The 17,212-nt window shown below is 40.1% G+C and overlaps 1 pseudogene; it reads left to right on the top strand.

The window, feature by feature from the left end:
• The window catches only part of LOC119315981, a 217,468-nt pseudogene extending 201,851 nt beyond the window's left edge, over positions 1 to 15,617 (top strand).
• The last annotated feature ends 1,595 nt before the right edge of the window (positions 15,618 to 17,212 follow it).

Here is a 17,212-nt window from a genome sequence, read left to right as displayed (position 1 = left end):
TCATCAAGTGAGCTAATATCAAATAACCTCTTCTCACCAGCAAGTTTAAAATCATAATTAAGTTCTTTAATAGCCCAATAAGCCTTGTGTTCTAGTTCAAGAGGTAAGTGACATGCTTTTCCATAGACCATTTTATACGAAGACATGCCCATAGGATTTTTATATGCAGTTCTATAGGCCCATAATGCATCATCAAGTTTCTTGGACCAATTCTTTCTAGACCTATTAACAGTCTTTTGCAAAATTAATTTGAGTTCTCTATTACTCAATTCTACTTGACCACTAGACTGAGGGTGATAAGGAGATGCAATTCTATGATTAACATCATATTTAGCAAGCATTTTATGGAAAGCACCATGAATAAAATGTGAACCACCATCAGTCATTAAATATCTAGGGACTCCAAATCTTGGAAAAATAACTTCCTTAAGCATTTTAATAGAAGTGTTATGATCAGCACTACTAGTTGGAATAGCTTCTACCCACTTAGTAACGTAATCAACATCAACTAAAATATGTGTATATCCATTATAGGAAGGAAAAGGTCCCATATAGTCAAAGCCCCAAACATCAAATGGTTCAATAACAGGTGAATAATTCATAGGCATTTCTTGACGTCTACTAATATTACCAATTCTTTGACATTCATCACCAGACAAGACAAACTTACGGGCATCCTTGAAGAGAGTAGGCCAATAAAAACCAGATTGCAGTACCTTATGTGCAGTCTATCTCCAGCATGGTGTCCTCCATAAGCTTCGGAGTGACACTTGCGTAGGATCTGTTCCTGTTCATGCTCAGGTACACAACGTCTAATAAAACCATCTACTCCTTCTTTATAAAGATGTGGGTCATCCCAAAAGTAATGCCTCAAATCATAGAAGAACATTTTCTTTTGCTGGTATGTGAAACTAGGTGGTATAAACTTAGCAACAATATAATTAGCATAATCAGCATACCATGGAGTAGTATGAGAAGCATTTATGACATTTAATTGCTCATCAGGAAAACTATCATCAATAGGTAGTGGGTCATCAAGCACATTTTCTAACCTAGACAAGTTGTCTGCAACGGGGTTCCCAGCTCCTTTTCTATCGACAATATGCAAATCAAATTCTTGTAGCAAGAGAACCCATCTAATAAGTCTAGGTTTAGCATCTTTCTTTTCCATAAGATATTTAATAGCAGCATGATCAGTGTGAATAGTTACTTTAGAATCAACAATATAAGGTCTAAACTTATCACAAGCAAATACAACTCCTAAGAATTCTTTTTCAGTAGTAGCATAGTTTCTTTGAGCATTGTCTAGAGTTTTACTAGCATATTGAATAACATTTAGTTTCTTATCAACTCTTTGTCCTAGAACAGCAGCAACAGCATAATCACTAGCATCACACATAATTTCAAAGGGTAAATTCCAATCAGGTGGCTGAACAATAGGTGTAGAGATCAATGCTTTCTTAAGTATTTCAAATGCTTCTACATAATCATCATCAAAAACAAATGATATATCTTTTTGTAATAAATTAGTGAGAGGCCGAGAGATTTTTGATAAGTCCTTAATGAACCTCCTATAAAAACCGGCATGACCAAGGAAACTTCTTATACCTTTGATGTCCTTGGGACATGGCATCTTTATCAACTTCAATACCTCTTTCAGAAACTTTATGCCCCAAGACGATACCTTCATTAACCATAAAGTGGCACTTTTCCCAATTCAGGACAAGATTAGTTTCTTCACATCTTTGCAGAACTTGATCAAGGTTGCTCAAGCAATCATCAAAAGAAGATCCATAGAAGGAAAAGTCGTCCATGAAAACCTCACAAATATTTTCACAAAGTCAGAGAATATAGCCATGATGCATCTTTGAAAGGTAGCAGGTGCATTACATAAACCAAAAGGCATACGTCTATAAGCAAAAGTACCAAAAGGGCATGTAAAAGTAGTCTTTGATTGATCTTTGGCTGACACAGGTATTTGAGAGAAACCAGAATAACCATCTAGAAAGCAAAAATGTGTATGTTTAGATAATCTTTCTAGCATTTGATCGATAAAAGGTAAGGGGTAATGATCTTTTTATTAGCCTTATTTAATTTGAAGAAATCAATTAACATCCTATAACATGTAACAATTCTTTGAGGAATCAATTCATCTTTATCATTAGGAACAACAGTAATACCTCCCTTCTTAGGGACACAATGGACAGGGCTTACCCAGTGACTATCAGCAACGGGATAAATTATACCTGCCTCAAGGAGCTTTAGTATCTCCTTTCTTACCACTTCTTTCATTTTAGGATTCAGCCAGCGTTGATGATCACGAACTGGTTTAGCATCTTCTTCCAAATTAATTTTATGTTGACATAGAGTGGGACTAATGCCCTTAAGATCATCAAGAGTATACCCAATAGCAGCGCGGTGCTTCTTCAAAGTTTTCAATAATCTCTCTTCCTCATGCTCTGAAAGGTTAGCACTAATAATAACATGATATATCTTTTTCTCATCAAGATAAGCATATTTAAGAGTATCAGGTAACGGTTTAAGCTCAAACACGGGATCACCCTTGGGTGGAGGAGGATCCCCTAGGATTTCAACAGGTAAATTGTTTTTCAGCATAGGTTCCTGTTTAAAGAATACTTCATCTAATTCCCTTCTTTCATTCATAAACATATCGTTTTCATGGTCTAGCAAATATTGTTCTAAAGGATCACTAGGAGGTACGACAATAGAAGCAAGACCAATAATTTCATCCTTACTAGGTAATTCTTCTTCATGGTGTTGTCTACTAAATTTAGAAAAATTTAATTCATGAGTCATATCATCTAAACCGACAGTAACAACATCTCTTTTGCAATCTGTGGTAGCGTTAACAGTATTTAAGAAGGGTCTACCAAATATAATGGGACAAAAGCTATCTTGTGGGGAACCAAGAACAAGAAAATCAGCAGGATATTTAGTTTTCCCACACAAGACTTCAACATCTCTAACAACTCCCATTGGTGAAATAGTATCTCTATTGGCAAGTTTAATTGTGACATCGATATCTTCCATCTCAGCAGGTGCAATATCATGCATAACTTCTTTGTATAAGGAATAAGGTATTGCACTAACACTGGCACCCATATCACATAAGCCATGATAACAATGATCTCCTATTTTAACAGAAATAACAGGCATGCCTACTACAGGTCAAGGTTTATCTTTATCACGGGGTTTAGCAATTCTAGCAGTTTCATTACAGAAATAAATAACATGCCCATCAATATTATCAGACAAGAGATCTTTAACAATAGCAATATTAGGTTCAACTTTAACTTGCTCAGGAGGTGTATATGTTTTAATATTGTTTTTAGGAACCACAATTGAAGCTTTAGCATGATCCTTTATCCTAACAGGGAAAGGTGGTTTCTCAACATAAGAAGTAGGAACAATAGGATCATTATAAGTAATAGTCTTTTCTTCAACTTTAATAGGTGCAGCTACTTTTACTTCTATGGGAGGGTGATATTTAAACCACTTCTCCTTGGGGAGATCAACATAAGTAGCAAAAGATTCACAGAAAGAAGCTACTATCTCAGAGTCAAGTCCATATTTAGTGCTAAATTTACGAAAAATATCGGTATCCATAAAAGATTTAACACAATCAAAACTAGGTGTCATACCTGACTCCTTACCATTGTCGAAGTCCCAATCTTCAGAGTTGCGTTTAATTCTTTCCAATAAATCCCATTTGAATTCAATAGTCTTAATCATAAAAGAGCCAGCACAAGAAGTATCAAGCATGGTGCGATTGTTACCAAAAAGTCGAGCATAAATTTTTTGAATAATCATTTCTCTTGAGAGCTCATGATTGGGGCATGAATATAACATTGATTTAAGCCTCCCCCAATCTTGAGTGATGCTTTCTCCTTCGCGAGGCCAAAAATAATATATATAATTGCGATCACGATGAATAAGATGCATAGGATAAAACTTCTGATGAAATTCCAATTTCAATCGTTTGTAATTCCAAGACCTCATATCATCACATAGCCTATACCATGTCGATGCATCTCCCCTCAAAGATTAGGGAAAGACCTTCTTCTTAACAACATCTCCGGGTACACCTGCAAGCTTAAATAATCCACAAACTTGATCCACATATATCAAATGTTCATCAGGATGTTTTGTTCCATCTCCTAGAAAAGGATTAGCTAGCAGTTTTTATATCATACCCGAAGGAACTTCAAAGCAAGCATTTTCATTTTCATTTTCATTTTCAGTAGGTTCAGTAGGTTGAGGAGCAACACTTTGCTCTACTGGTCGGGGTGAAGATATGCCGAACAAGCCCCTCAGAGGATTACCTTCCATGGTAACAAGTGACAGTAAATTTCAGCACACTATATAAATTTTTCCTTACCAAATTCCACCTACCAAAGGCGCTTCACTCCCCGCCAACGGCGCCAGAAAAGAGTCTTGATGACCCACAAGTATAGGGGATCTATCGTAGTACTTTCGATAAGTAAGAGTGTCGAACCCAACGAGGAGCAGAAGGAAATGATAAGCGGTTTCCAGCAAGGTATTCTCTGCAAGTACTGAAATAAGTGGTAACAGATAGTTTTGTGATAGGATAATTTGTAACGAGCAACAAGTAACAAAAGTAAATAAAGTGCAGCAAGGTGGCCCAATCCTTTTGTAGCAAAGGACATGCCTGGACAAACTCTTATATGATGTAAAGCGCTCCCGAGGACACATGGGAATATCGTCAAGCTAGTTTTCATCACGTTCATATGATTCGCGTATGGTACTTTGATAATTTGGTATGTGGGTGGACCAGTGCTTGGGTGCTGCCCTTACTTGGACAAGCATCCCACTTATGATTAACCTCTATTGCAAGCATCCACAAATACAACAAAAGTATTAAGGTAAACCTAACCATAGCATGAAACATATGGATCCAAATCAGCCCCTTACGAAGCAACGCATAAACTAGGGTTTAAGCTTCTGTCACTCTAGCAACCCATCATCTACTTATTACTTCCCAATGCCTTCCTCTAGGCCCAAATAATGGTGAAGTGTCATGTAGTCGACGTTCACATAACACCACTAGAGGAGAGACAACATACATCTCATCAAAATATCGAACGAATATCAAATTCACATGACTACTAATAGCAAGACTTCTCCCATGTCCTCAGGAACAAACGTAACTACTCACAAAGCATAAACATGTTCATAATCAGAGGGGTATTAATATGCATATAGGATCTGAACATATGATCTTCCACCAATTAAACCAACTAGCATCAACTACAAGGAGTAATTACACTACTAGCAACCTACTAGCACCAATCCCGGACTTGGAGACAAGAATTGGATATAAGAGATGAACTAGGGTTTTGAGATGAGATGGTGCTGATGAAGATGTTGATGGAGATTGCCCTCTCCCGATGAGAGGAGCGTTGGTGATGACGATGGCGATGATTTCCCCCTCCGGGAGGGAAGTTTCCCCGGCAGAACAGCTTCGCCAGAGCCCTAGATTGATTCCGCCAAGGTTCCGCCTCGTGGCGGTGGAGTTTCGTCCGAGAAGATGGCTTATAATTTTTTCCCATCGAAAGACTCCATATAGCAGAAGATGGCCATCGGAGGGCCACCAGGGGGCCCACGAGGTTGGGGGCGCGCCCAGGGGGGTAGGGCGCGCCCCCACCCTCGTGGGTAGGGTGTGGCCCTCCTGGTGAGGTTCTTGCGCTCAGTATTTTTTATATATTTGGAAAACATCATCCGTGAAGTTTCAGGACTTTTGGAGCTATGCATAATAGGTCTCTAATATTTGCTCCTTTTCCAGCCCAGAATCCCAGCTGCCGGCATTCTCCCTCTTTATGTAAACCTTGTAAAATAAGATAGAATAGGCATAAGTATTATGACATAATGTGTAATAACAGCCCATAATGCAATAAATATTGATATAAAAGCATGATGCAAACTGGACGTATCAGATCTCACAGGTAGAGAATGTTGCGGCGGTGGAGGAAGGAGTACGTCGGTGGAGCAACATGGACCCCACAAGGGTGGAGGGCGCGCCTGGGGGTTAGGCGCGCCCCCCTACCTCATGTCTTCTTGGTTGCTTTCTTGATGTAGGGTCCAAGTCCTCTGGATCACGTTCGTTCTGAAAATCACGTTCCCAAAGGTTTCATTCCATTTGGACTGCGTTTGATATTCTTTTTACGAAACTCTGAAATAGGCAAAACAGCAATTCTGGGTTGGGCCTTCGGTTAGTAGGTTAGTCCCAAAAATAATATAAAAGTGTATAATAAATCCCAATAATTTCCAAAACAAAATATAATATAGCATGTAACAATCAAAAAATATAGATACGTTGGAGACGTATCAAGCATCCCCAAGCTTAATTCATGCTCGTCCTCGAGTAGGTAAATTATAAAAACAGAATTTTTGATGTGGAATGCTACTTGGCATAATTTCAATGTAATTCTATTAATTGTGGTGTGAATATTCAGATCCGAAAGATTCAAGACAAAAGTATAATATTGACATAGAAATAATAATACTTCAAGCATACTAACCAAGCAATTATGTCTTCTCAAAATAACATGGCCAAAGAAAGTTATCCCTACAAAATCATATAGTCTGGCTATGCTCTATCTTCACCACACAAAGTATTTAAATCATGCACAACCCCGATGACAAGCCAAGCAATTGTTTCATACTTTTGGTGTTCTCAAACTCTTTCAATCTTCATGCAATACATGAGCGTGAGCCATGGAAATAGCACTATATGTGGAATAGAATGGTGGTTGTGGAGAAAACAAAAAAGGAGAAGATAGTCTCACATCAACTAGGTGTATCAACGGGCTATGGAGATGCCCATTAATAGATATCCATGTGAGTGAGTAGGGATTGCCATGCAACGGATGCACTCGTGCTATAAGTATATGAAAGCTCAACAAAAGGAACTAAGTGGGTGTGCATCCAACTCGCTTGCTCACGAAGACCTAGGGCATTTTGAGGAAGCCCATCATTGGAATATACAAGCCAAGTTCTATAATGAAAAATTCCCACTAGTATATGAAAGTGATATCATAGGAGACTCTCTATCATGAAGATCATGGTGCTACTTTGAAGCACAGGTGTTGTAAAAGGATAGTAGCATTGTCCCTTCTCTCTTTTTCTCTCATTTTTTATTTGGGCCTTTTTATGGCCTCTTTTTTAGTCCGGAGTCTCATCCCGACTTGTGGGGGAATCATAGTCTCCATCATCCTTTCCTCACTTGGGACAATACTCTAAAAATGATGATCATCACACTTTTATTTACTTACAACTCAACAATTATAACTTAATACTTAGAACAAAATATGACTCTATGTGAATGCCTCCGGCGGTGTTCCGGGATATGCATTGAATCAAGAGTGACACGTATGAAAGAATTATGAACGGTGGCTTTGCCACAAATACAATGTCAACTACATGATCATGCAAAGCAATATGACAATGATGGAGCGTGTCATAATAAATGGAACGGTGGTAAGTTGCATGGCAATATATCTCGGAATGGCTATGGAAATGCCATGATAGGTAGGTATGGTGGCTGTTTTGAGGAAGGTATTTGGTGGGTTTATGATACCGGCGAAACGTGCGCGGTATTAGAGAGGCTAGCAATGGTGGAAGGTAGAAAGTGCGTATAATTCATGGACTCAACATTAGTAATAAAGAACTCATATACTTATTGTAAAAATCTACAAGTTATCGAAGCAAAGTATTACGCGCATGCTCCTAGGGGGATAGATTGGTAGGAAAAGACCATCGCTCGTCCCCGACCGCCACTCATAAGGAAGACAATCAATAAATAAATCATGCTCCGACTTCATCACATAACGGTTCACCATATGTGCATGCTACGGGAATCACAAACTTTAACACAAGTATTTCTCAAATTCAAAACTACTCAACTAGCATGACTCTAATATCACCATCTCCATATCTCAAAACAATTATCAAGTATCAAATTTCTCATAGTACTCAACACACTTCATTTTTTTACTAATCTGGAATGCCTATCATAATTAAAGGAAATTACCACGCTTTTTTGTAGGACTCTCAAAGTGATCTAAGTGAAGCATGAGAGAACAATAGTTTCTATAAAAGAAATCCACCACCGTGCTCTAAAAGATATAAGTGAAGCACTAGAGCAAAAACTATATAGCTCGAAAGATATAAGTGAAGCACATAGAGTATTCTAATAATTTTCAAATCATGTGAGTCTCTCTCAAAATGTGTGTACATCAAGGATGATTGTGGTAAACTAACAAATAAAGACTCAAATAATACAAGACGCTCCAAGCAAAACACATATCATGCGGTGAATAAAAATATAGCTCCAAGTAAAGTTACCGATGGAAGTAGACGAAAGAGGGGATGCCTTCCGGGGCATCCCCAAGCTTTGGATTTTAGGTATCCTTAGATTATACTGGGGTGTCATGGGAATCCCCAAGCTTAGGCGCTTGCCACTCCTTGTTCCATAATCCATCAAATCTTTACCCAAAACTTGAAAACTTCACAACACAAAACTTAAAGTAGAAAATCTCGTGAGCTCCGTTAGCGAAAGAAAACAAAACAGCACTTCAAGGTACTGTAATTAACTAATTATTTATTTATATTGGTGTTAAACCTACTGTATTACAACTTCTCTATGGTTTATAAACTCTTTTACTAGCCATAGATTCATCAAAATAAGCAAACAACACACGAAAAACAGAATCTGTCAAAAACAGAACAGTCTAGTAATCTGTAGCTAACGCAAGTTCTGGAACCCCGAAAATTCTAAAATAAATTTCTGGACGTGAGGAATTTATCTATTAATCATCTTAAAAAATAATTAACTAAATATCACTTTCCAAATAAAAATGGCAGCAGCTCTCGTAAGCACTAAAGTTGCTGTTTTTTTCAGCAAGATTAAAAAGACTTTCCCCAAGTCTTCCCAACAGTTTTACTTGGCACAAACACTAATTAAACACAAAAACACAACCAAAACAGAGGCTAGATAAATTATTTATTACTAAACAGGAGCAAAAAGCAAGGAATGAAAATAAAATTGGGTTGCCTCCCAACAAGCGCTATCGTTTAACGCCCCTAGCTAGGCATAAAAGCGAAGATAGATCTAGGTATTGCCATCTTTGGTAGGCAATCCATAAGTGGATCTCATAATAGATTCATATGGTAATTTAATTTTATTCCTAGGGAAGTGTTCCATTCCTTTCCTTAAAGGAAATTGGAATCTAATATTCCCTTCCTTCATATCAATAATTGCTCCAATCGTTCTAAGGAAAGGTCTACCAAGAATAATAGGACATGAAGGATTGCAATCTATATCAAGAACAATAAAATCTACGGGCACATAATTCCTATTTGCAACAATAAGAACATCATTAATTCTTCCCATAGGTTTCTTAATAGTGGAATCCACAAGGTGCAAATTTAAAGAGCAATCATCAAAATCACGAAAACCTAGCAAATCACACAAAGTCTTTGGAATCGTGGAAACACTAGCACCCAAATCACACAAAGCATAGCATTCATGATCTTTAATTTTAATTTTAATAGTAGGTTCCCACTCATCATAAAGTTTCTAGGGATAGAAACTTCCAACTCAAGTTTTTCTTTATAAGATTGCATCAAAGCACCAACAATATTTTAGTAAAAGCTTTATTTTGACTATAAGCATGTGGAGAATTTAGCACGGATTGTAACAAGGAAATACAATCTATTAAAGAGCAATTATCATAATTAAATTTCTTGAAATCCAAAATAGTGGGTTCATTGATATTTAAAGTTTGACCTCTTCAATCCCACTTTTAACAATTTTAGCATCAAGATCCAAAGACTCCGAATTTTTGGAACGCCTTCTAGGTAAAGGTGGATCATATTCAGTCCCATCATTATCAAGATTCATATTGCAGAACATAGGGGACACATCAATAACATTTAGATCTTCATCTTTATTTTCATGGAAACTAGAAGAACACGCTTTTATAAAGCAATCCTTCTTAGCACGCATCCTAGCGGTTCTTTCTTTGCACTCATCAATGGAAATTCTCATGGATTTGAGAGACTCATTGATATCATGCTTAGGTGGAATATATCTAAGTTTCAAAGAATCAACATCAAGAGAAATTCTATCAACGTTCCTAGCCAACTCATCAATCTTAAGCAATTTTTCTTCAACCAAAGCATTGAACCTCTTTTGCGAGGTAATAAACTCCTTAACATTAATCTTAAATTCAGATGGCATCTTATTAAAATTTCCATAAGAATTGTTGTAGGAATTACCATAATTATTAGAGGAATTACTAGGATACGGCCTAGGATTAAAGTTTCCTCTATACGCGTTGTTACCAAAATTATTCCTACCAACAAAATTCACATCCATAGATTCATTATTATTCTCAATCAAACTAGACAAAGGCATATCATTAGGATCAGTAGAAGCACTCTTATTAGCAAATAATTTCATAAGTTCATCCATCTTTCCACTCAAAACATTAATCTCTTCAATTGCATGCACCTTTTTATTAGTAGATCTTTCGGTGTGCCATTGAGAATAATTAATCATAATATTATCTAGGAGTTTGGTAGCTTCTCCTAAAGTGATTTCCATAAAAGTGCCTCCCATGGCCGAATCTAAAAGATTTCTAGAAGCAAAATTCAATCCGGCATAAAAGTTTTGTATAATCATCCAAAGATTCAAACCATGTGTAGGGCAATTACGTATCATTAATTTCATCCTCTCCCAAGATTGTGCAAGATGTTCATGATCAAGTTGCTTAAAATTCATAATATCATTTCTAAGGGAGATGATCTTAGTGGGAGGAAAATACTTAGAGATAAAAGCATCTTTGCACTTATTCCATGAATCAATACTATTTTTAGGCAAAGACGAAAACCAAGCTTTAGCACAATCTCTAAGCGAAAACAGAAATAGCTTCAATTTAACAATATCATTATCCACATCTTTCTTCTTTTGCATATCACACAGATCAACAAAGGTGTTTAGATGGGTAGCGGCATCTTCACTAGGAAGGCCGGAAAACGGATCTTTCATGACAAGATTCAGCAAAGCAGCATTAATTTCACAAGATTTGGCATCGGTAAGAGGAGCAATCGGAGTGCTAATAAAATCATTGTTGTTGGTATTGGTAAAGTCACACCATTTAGTATTATCTTGAGCCATCGTGACACGAAAGCAATCCAACACACAAGCAAACAAGAAACAGGCAAAAATAGGCAAATAGGGAAAGAGAAGGAGGACAGAGAGAGAGGGCAAATAAAACGGCAAGGTGAAGTGGGGGAGAGGAAAACGAGAGGCAAATGGCAAATAATGTAATGTGGGAGATAAGGGTTTGTGATGGGTAATTGGTATGTTAACTTTTCCATAGACTCTCCGGCAACGGCGCCAGAAATCCTTCTTGCTACCTCTTGAGCACTGTGTTGGTTTTCGCTTGAAGAGGAAAGGCTGATGCAGCAAAGTAGCGTAAGTATTTCCCTCAGCTTTTTGAGAACCAAGGTATCAATCCAGTAGGAGGCCACACATGAGTCCCTCGCACCTACACAAACAAATAAAATCCTCGCAACCAACGCAATAAAGGGGTTGTCAATCCCTTCACGGTCACTTACGAAAGTGAGATTTGATAGATATGATAAGATAATATTTTTGGTATTTTTATGATGAAGATGCAAAGTAAATAAAGCAAAATAAAAATGGCAAAAGAAATAGCTTGTTGACGGAAGATTAATATGATGGAAAATAGACCCGGGGGCCATAGGTTTCACTAGTGGCTTCTCTCGAGAGCATAAGTATTACGGTGGGTAAACAAATTACTATTGAACAATTGACAGAATTGAGAATAGTTATGAGAATATCTAGGTATGATCATGTATATAGGCATCACGTCTGGGACAAGTAGACCGACTCCTTCCTGCATCTACTACTATTACTCCACACATCGACCGCTATCCAGCATGCATCTAGAGTATTAAGTTCAAAAGAACAGAGTAACGCTTTAAGCAAGATGACATGATGTAGAGGGATAAACTCATGCAATATGATATAAACCCCTTCTTGTTATCCTCGATGGCAACAATAAAATACGTGCCTTGCTGCCCCTACTGTCACTGGGAAAGGAGACCGCAAGATTGAACCCAAAGCTAAGCACTTCTCCCATTGCAAGAAAGATCAATCTAGTAGGCCAAACCAAACTGATAATTCGAAAGATAACCAATCATACATAATAGAATTCAGAGAAGATTCAAATATTTTTCATAGATAAACTTGATCATAAACCCACAATTCATCAGTCTCAACAAACACACCGCAAAAGAAGATTACATCGAATAGATCTCCACAAGAGAGGGGGAGAACATTGTATTGAGATCCAAAAAGAGAGAAGAAGCCATCTAGCTAACAACTATGGACCCGAAGGTCTGAAGTAAACTACTCACACATCATCGGAGTGGCTATGGTGTTGATGTAGAAGACCTCCATGATCGATGCCCCCTTTGGCGGAGCTCCGGAAAAGGACCCAAGATGGGATCTCATGGGTACAGAAGGTTGCGGCGGTGGAAGTAGGTTTTTGGCTCCGTATCCGGTAGTTTGGTGGTACGTAGGTATATATAGGAGGAAGGAGTACGTCATTGGAGCAACGTGGGCCCCACGAGGGTGGAGGGCGTGCCTAGGGGGGTAGGCGCGCCCCCTACCTCGTGCCTTCCTGGTTGCTTTCTTGACATAGGGTCCAAGTCCTCTGGATCACGTTCGTTCCGAAAATCATGTTCCCGAAGGTTTCATTCCGCTTGGACTTTGTTTGATATTCTTTTTATGTGAAACTCTGAAATAGGCAAAAGCCAACAATTCTGGGCTGGGCCTCCGGTTAGTAGGTTAGTCCCAAAAATAATATAAAAGTGTATAATAAAGCTCAATAATGTCCAAAATAGAATATAATATAGCATGGAACAATAAAAAATTATAGATATGTTGGAGAAGTATCAGCCAACTATGGCCTGAGATACATTTCGTTCTGCTAATGTCCAGTGGGCTCTTTAGTACATTTTAGGCCCAATCTTCTTTCGGCCTACTAGAATCCCTGGGTATCTTATGGCCCAATGAAGGCCCAAGATGTGTTTCAGACTGTTAACGACCCGTGGTATTTATGAGACAAATAAGGCCTGCGATATATTTTGACATGTTAACAACCCATCATTATTATGGGCCCATAATATGTTTGGCTTGTTAATGGTCCACTATGGTCACGGGCCTACCAATGGGACCATCAGAACTATGAAGAGCTTATGTTGATTTTAGCCTACTTTTTTCAGTGGGCTAGATGTCGATTACAACCCGTAATCATTTTTAGCTACATTCGACCCATCAATAGTGAAAGGAACGATATGGTTGACTAGAAGGGGGGTGAATAGGAAACTACCAATTTCTAGCTTTTCTTAACAATTCACGACAAACAGGTTGTCTAGAAATGCAACTAGGTGAGCAAACTATATGACGCTAGCAATAATAACAACACAAGCAAGCAAAGGATACAACACAAGTAATACTTGCACAAAGTAAAGGTAAGAAGTAACCACAAGTGGAGCCGGTGAAGACGAGGATGTGTTACCGAAGTTCCTTCCCTTTGATAGGAAGTACGTCTCCGTTGGAGCGGTGTGGAGGCACAATGCTCCCCAAGAAGCCACTAGGGCCACTGTATTCTGCTCACACCCTCATACAATGCGAGATGACGTGATTACACTAGTGGTGCCCTTGAAGGCGGCAACCTGACCTTTACAAACAAGGTTGGGACCTCTCCATAACTAAATTGGAGGCTCCCAACACCACCATGGAGCTTCACCACAATGGAATATGGCTCATAGATGACCTCTTCCGTCTAGGGTGCCCAAACACCCAAGAGTAATAAAATCCACTCAAGAAAGGATGGGGGAATCAAATTTCCCCTTTGGTGGAAGTGTAGATCTAGGTCTCATCCTTTAATCCCTAGCAAATCAATGAGTTTGAGTGGCTAGAGAGATAGATTGGGCAAGAAATCTTGAAGGGCATTAATGGAGGTGAGATAGAGGCAAGAGGTGAAGTGGTAGGTGGAAGAACCCCCACTTTATATAGTGCCCCCAAATCCAACCGTTACAATAGTTTTTATACTGCAGCGGTACAACCGCTCCATGGACCGGTACAACCGGAATTCACGGGTACCCTGCAGAAACCCTACAAGGCGGTACAACTGGTGGGGTGGGCGGTAGTACCGATTAACACAATTAAACGGACCAACCGCTCCACCATCGCTCAACAACTGCTCCAAACCAGAAGGGAATCACGTCTATAGTGGTGGTAGGAGCGGTAATTGCACCAGTGCACACGCCCTGGTCCCAGGTCCCGGTCCGGGTGATGGCTAAGTCCTGAGCGGTACAACCGCTCCAGACACCGGTAGTACCGGTTAAAAGACTATAACTGGGACAAACGGGCAACCACCGCCCAATAACCTCTGCACCACAAAAATAAGAACCATGGTTGGCCGGTACTGGGCCGGTACAACTGCTCCTCACGCAGTGATACATCTCCAACATATCTATAATTTTTTATTGTTCCATGTTGTTATATTATCATTCTTGAATGTTTTACAATCATTTTATAGCAACTTTATTGTAACATCCCGAGATTCTTGCTACAGTAATCTTCCACTAATTATGCCTGGTCATCACCATTATGCCCTAAGAAAAACAATTAAGAATACTTTGACCTCAATTGTTTTTTTAATAAAGTCCAAATATTAATTATTCAAACAGCAAAACAAAAGTGTTCATGATATTGCAAAATTTCCCAAAGCTTTTATAAAAATGAAACCAACATTTTATAAAGTGTTTACGTGCCCTAAAAATAATTAGAACAGTGCCAAGACAATATTTAAATGCTTATCTAAATTATAAAAAGTCCAAACTATTTTAAAAATAAACTCCCAAACATTTTGTGGCAGTGCAGATTATTGCCTAGTAATTATGGCGACAAGTTTTGCATGCAACGAAATTCATTTGGATCAAAATCAGAATACAAAACTGAGGGGAAACTTGTCACAAAAAAAGAGAAAGGAAATAGACTAGATACTATTCACTTAAGGCCCGACAAGCCAGAGTGCGGCCTGGCCTGCCCAAGTCGGCCTTTCATCCTCCTCCCGCATCTCTCTGGATGAACGAGACGCCATGGCCGTCCAGAGCGGATGCACCGCACGATGTGCTCCACCGCGACAAGCCCTGTAGCCCCAGCGCGGATAAGATCAACGCCCACACGCGCTGGACAATTCCCAGTATATTTTCCCCCTCTCTCCCTCGCGCTGCTCCATCCTCGACTGCCATGGCCGCCATTGTCGTCGTCGGTCGCTTAGCCACCGCATGCCCCTCGCTGCCTCTCTGCGTCCATCAGCTCCGACGGGATTCTCTTCGTCTCCCTCGCCGCAGGACCCGAGCCGGCGAGCGCCACTGCCGTCGCCTGCATCATCTTCCCCAACCTCGGCCGCCGCATCTCGCCGTCGACCTACGCATCCCCGACCATCCCCGAGCCTCCTGAGCCGCCCTAGGAGTGCGCGGTGAGCTCCTACTCTGATTCCCCGCGACCTCGGCTTTGATCCGTGCGTTTTTACGCCGTTGTTCACCATGGACCGAGCTCCTGTGTTCATGCACGCCTTGCAAGCTCCCGGCCATGTTCGCGCCCCTGCTGCTCCTTGTGCTGCCTTGCTGCTTGTTGCGTTGGCTGTGTTGCCGCTTGCCACTACTCCTACTAGCTATTGTTTACTAGCCGCTACTCTTGCTGTTGCTGCTGCGTCGCTGCAGCTCTGTTACTACTGCGCTGCTTACTGCTGCCGTTGCTTCTCCGAGTCCGCGCGCTGCGCGCAGCTGCCCGCACCATGCCTTGCGCGTGCCCCGGCCGCACCAGCCCCGTGCACAGGCGTGCGCCGCTGCAGGCTGTTGTTCCTGGCCAACACTCGTGCGTGCTCAGCCATGGGAATGGTTGTGCCTATGGCCGGCCTTGTTTGATTACTAGTAGGTTTAGTTTAGGGATATTTTAATGCTAATTTAGTATAGTAGTAGATAACATGTATGACCCCATTAAATATGTTAGATTTAATTATTTGTTTAGGTAATAGTCCATGACATGTGGGCCACATTTGCCCTTTTGACTAGTCAAATTGACTTGGTCAATTCGGATTAAACTAGATATAATAATTTTAGAAAATTATTAAAACTTGAAAATTAATATATAATAAATCGTAGCTCGGATGGAAAAACTTTGTACATGAAAGTTTCTCAGAACGACGAGACGAATTCGGATACGCAGACCGTTCGTCCGCCACGCATCCCAAGCATAGCAAACACGCAACTTTCCCCCTCCGGTTCATCTATCCGAAAACGCGAAACACTGGGGATATTTTCTCGGATGTTTCCCCCCTTCATCGGTACCACCTCTTACCACGTTAGGGTACCCCTAGCACCGCTACTTGTCATGTCATGCATCGCTATGCATCTGTTTGCTTAATATTTATTGTTTCTTCCCCCCTCTTCTCTCGCTAGACACCGAGACCGACGCCGCCGTTACCCAGTACGACTACAGTGTTGGCGACCCCTCTCTCTCTTGCCAGAGCAACTAGGCAAGCCCCCTCTTACCAACTTGTGACGCCCCCGACTTGACCGTACACTAATCATACCGTAAACATGTACGATCAAGATCAGGGACTCACGGGTAGATATCACAACACAACTCTACAAATAAAAATAAGTCATACAAGCATCATATTACAAGCTAGGGGCCTCGAGGGCTCGAATACAAGAGCTTGATCAAAGACGAGTTAGCGGAAGCAACAATATATGAGTATAGACATAAGTTAAACAAGTTGCCTTAAGAAGGCTAGCACAAACTGGGATATAGATCGAAAGAGGCGCAGGCCTCCTGCCTGGGATCCTCCTAATCTACTCATGGTCGTCGTCAGCGGGCTGCACGTAGTAGTAGTAGTCGTCATCGACAGTGGCATCCGGCTCCTGGGCTCCATCGTCTGGTCGCAGCAATCGAGTATAGAAAAGGGGAGAAGAGGGAGCAAAGGAACCGTGAGTACTCATCCAAAGTACTCGCAAGCAAGGAGCTACACTACATATGCATGCATTGGTATCAAATGAAAAA

The sequence above is a fragment of the Triticum dicoccoides genome, chromosome 6A (genome assembly GCF_002162155.2).
Source record: "Triticum dicoccoides isolate Atlit2015 ecotype Zavitan chromosome 6A, WEW_v2.0, whole genome shotgun sequence".
Classification (NCBI taxonomy): Eukaryota; Viridiplantae; Streptophyta; class Magnoliopsida; order Poales; family Poaceae; genus Triticum; species Triticum dicoccoides.
This window is presented reverse-complemented; position numbering and strand designations above follow the sequence as displayed.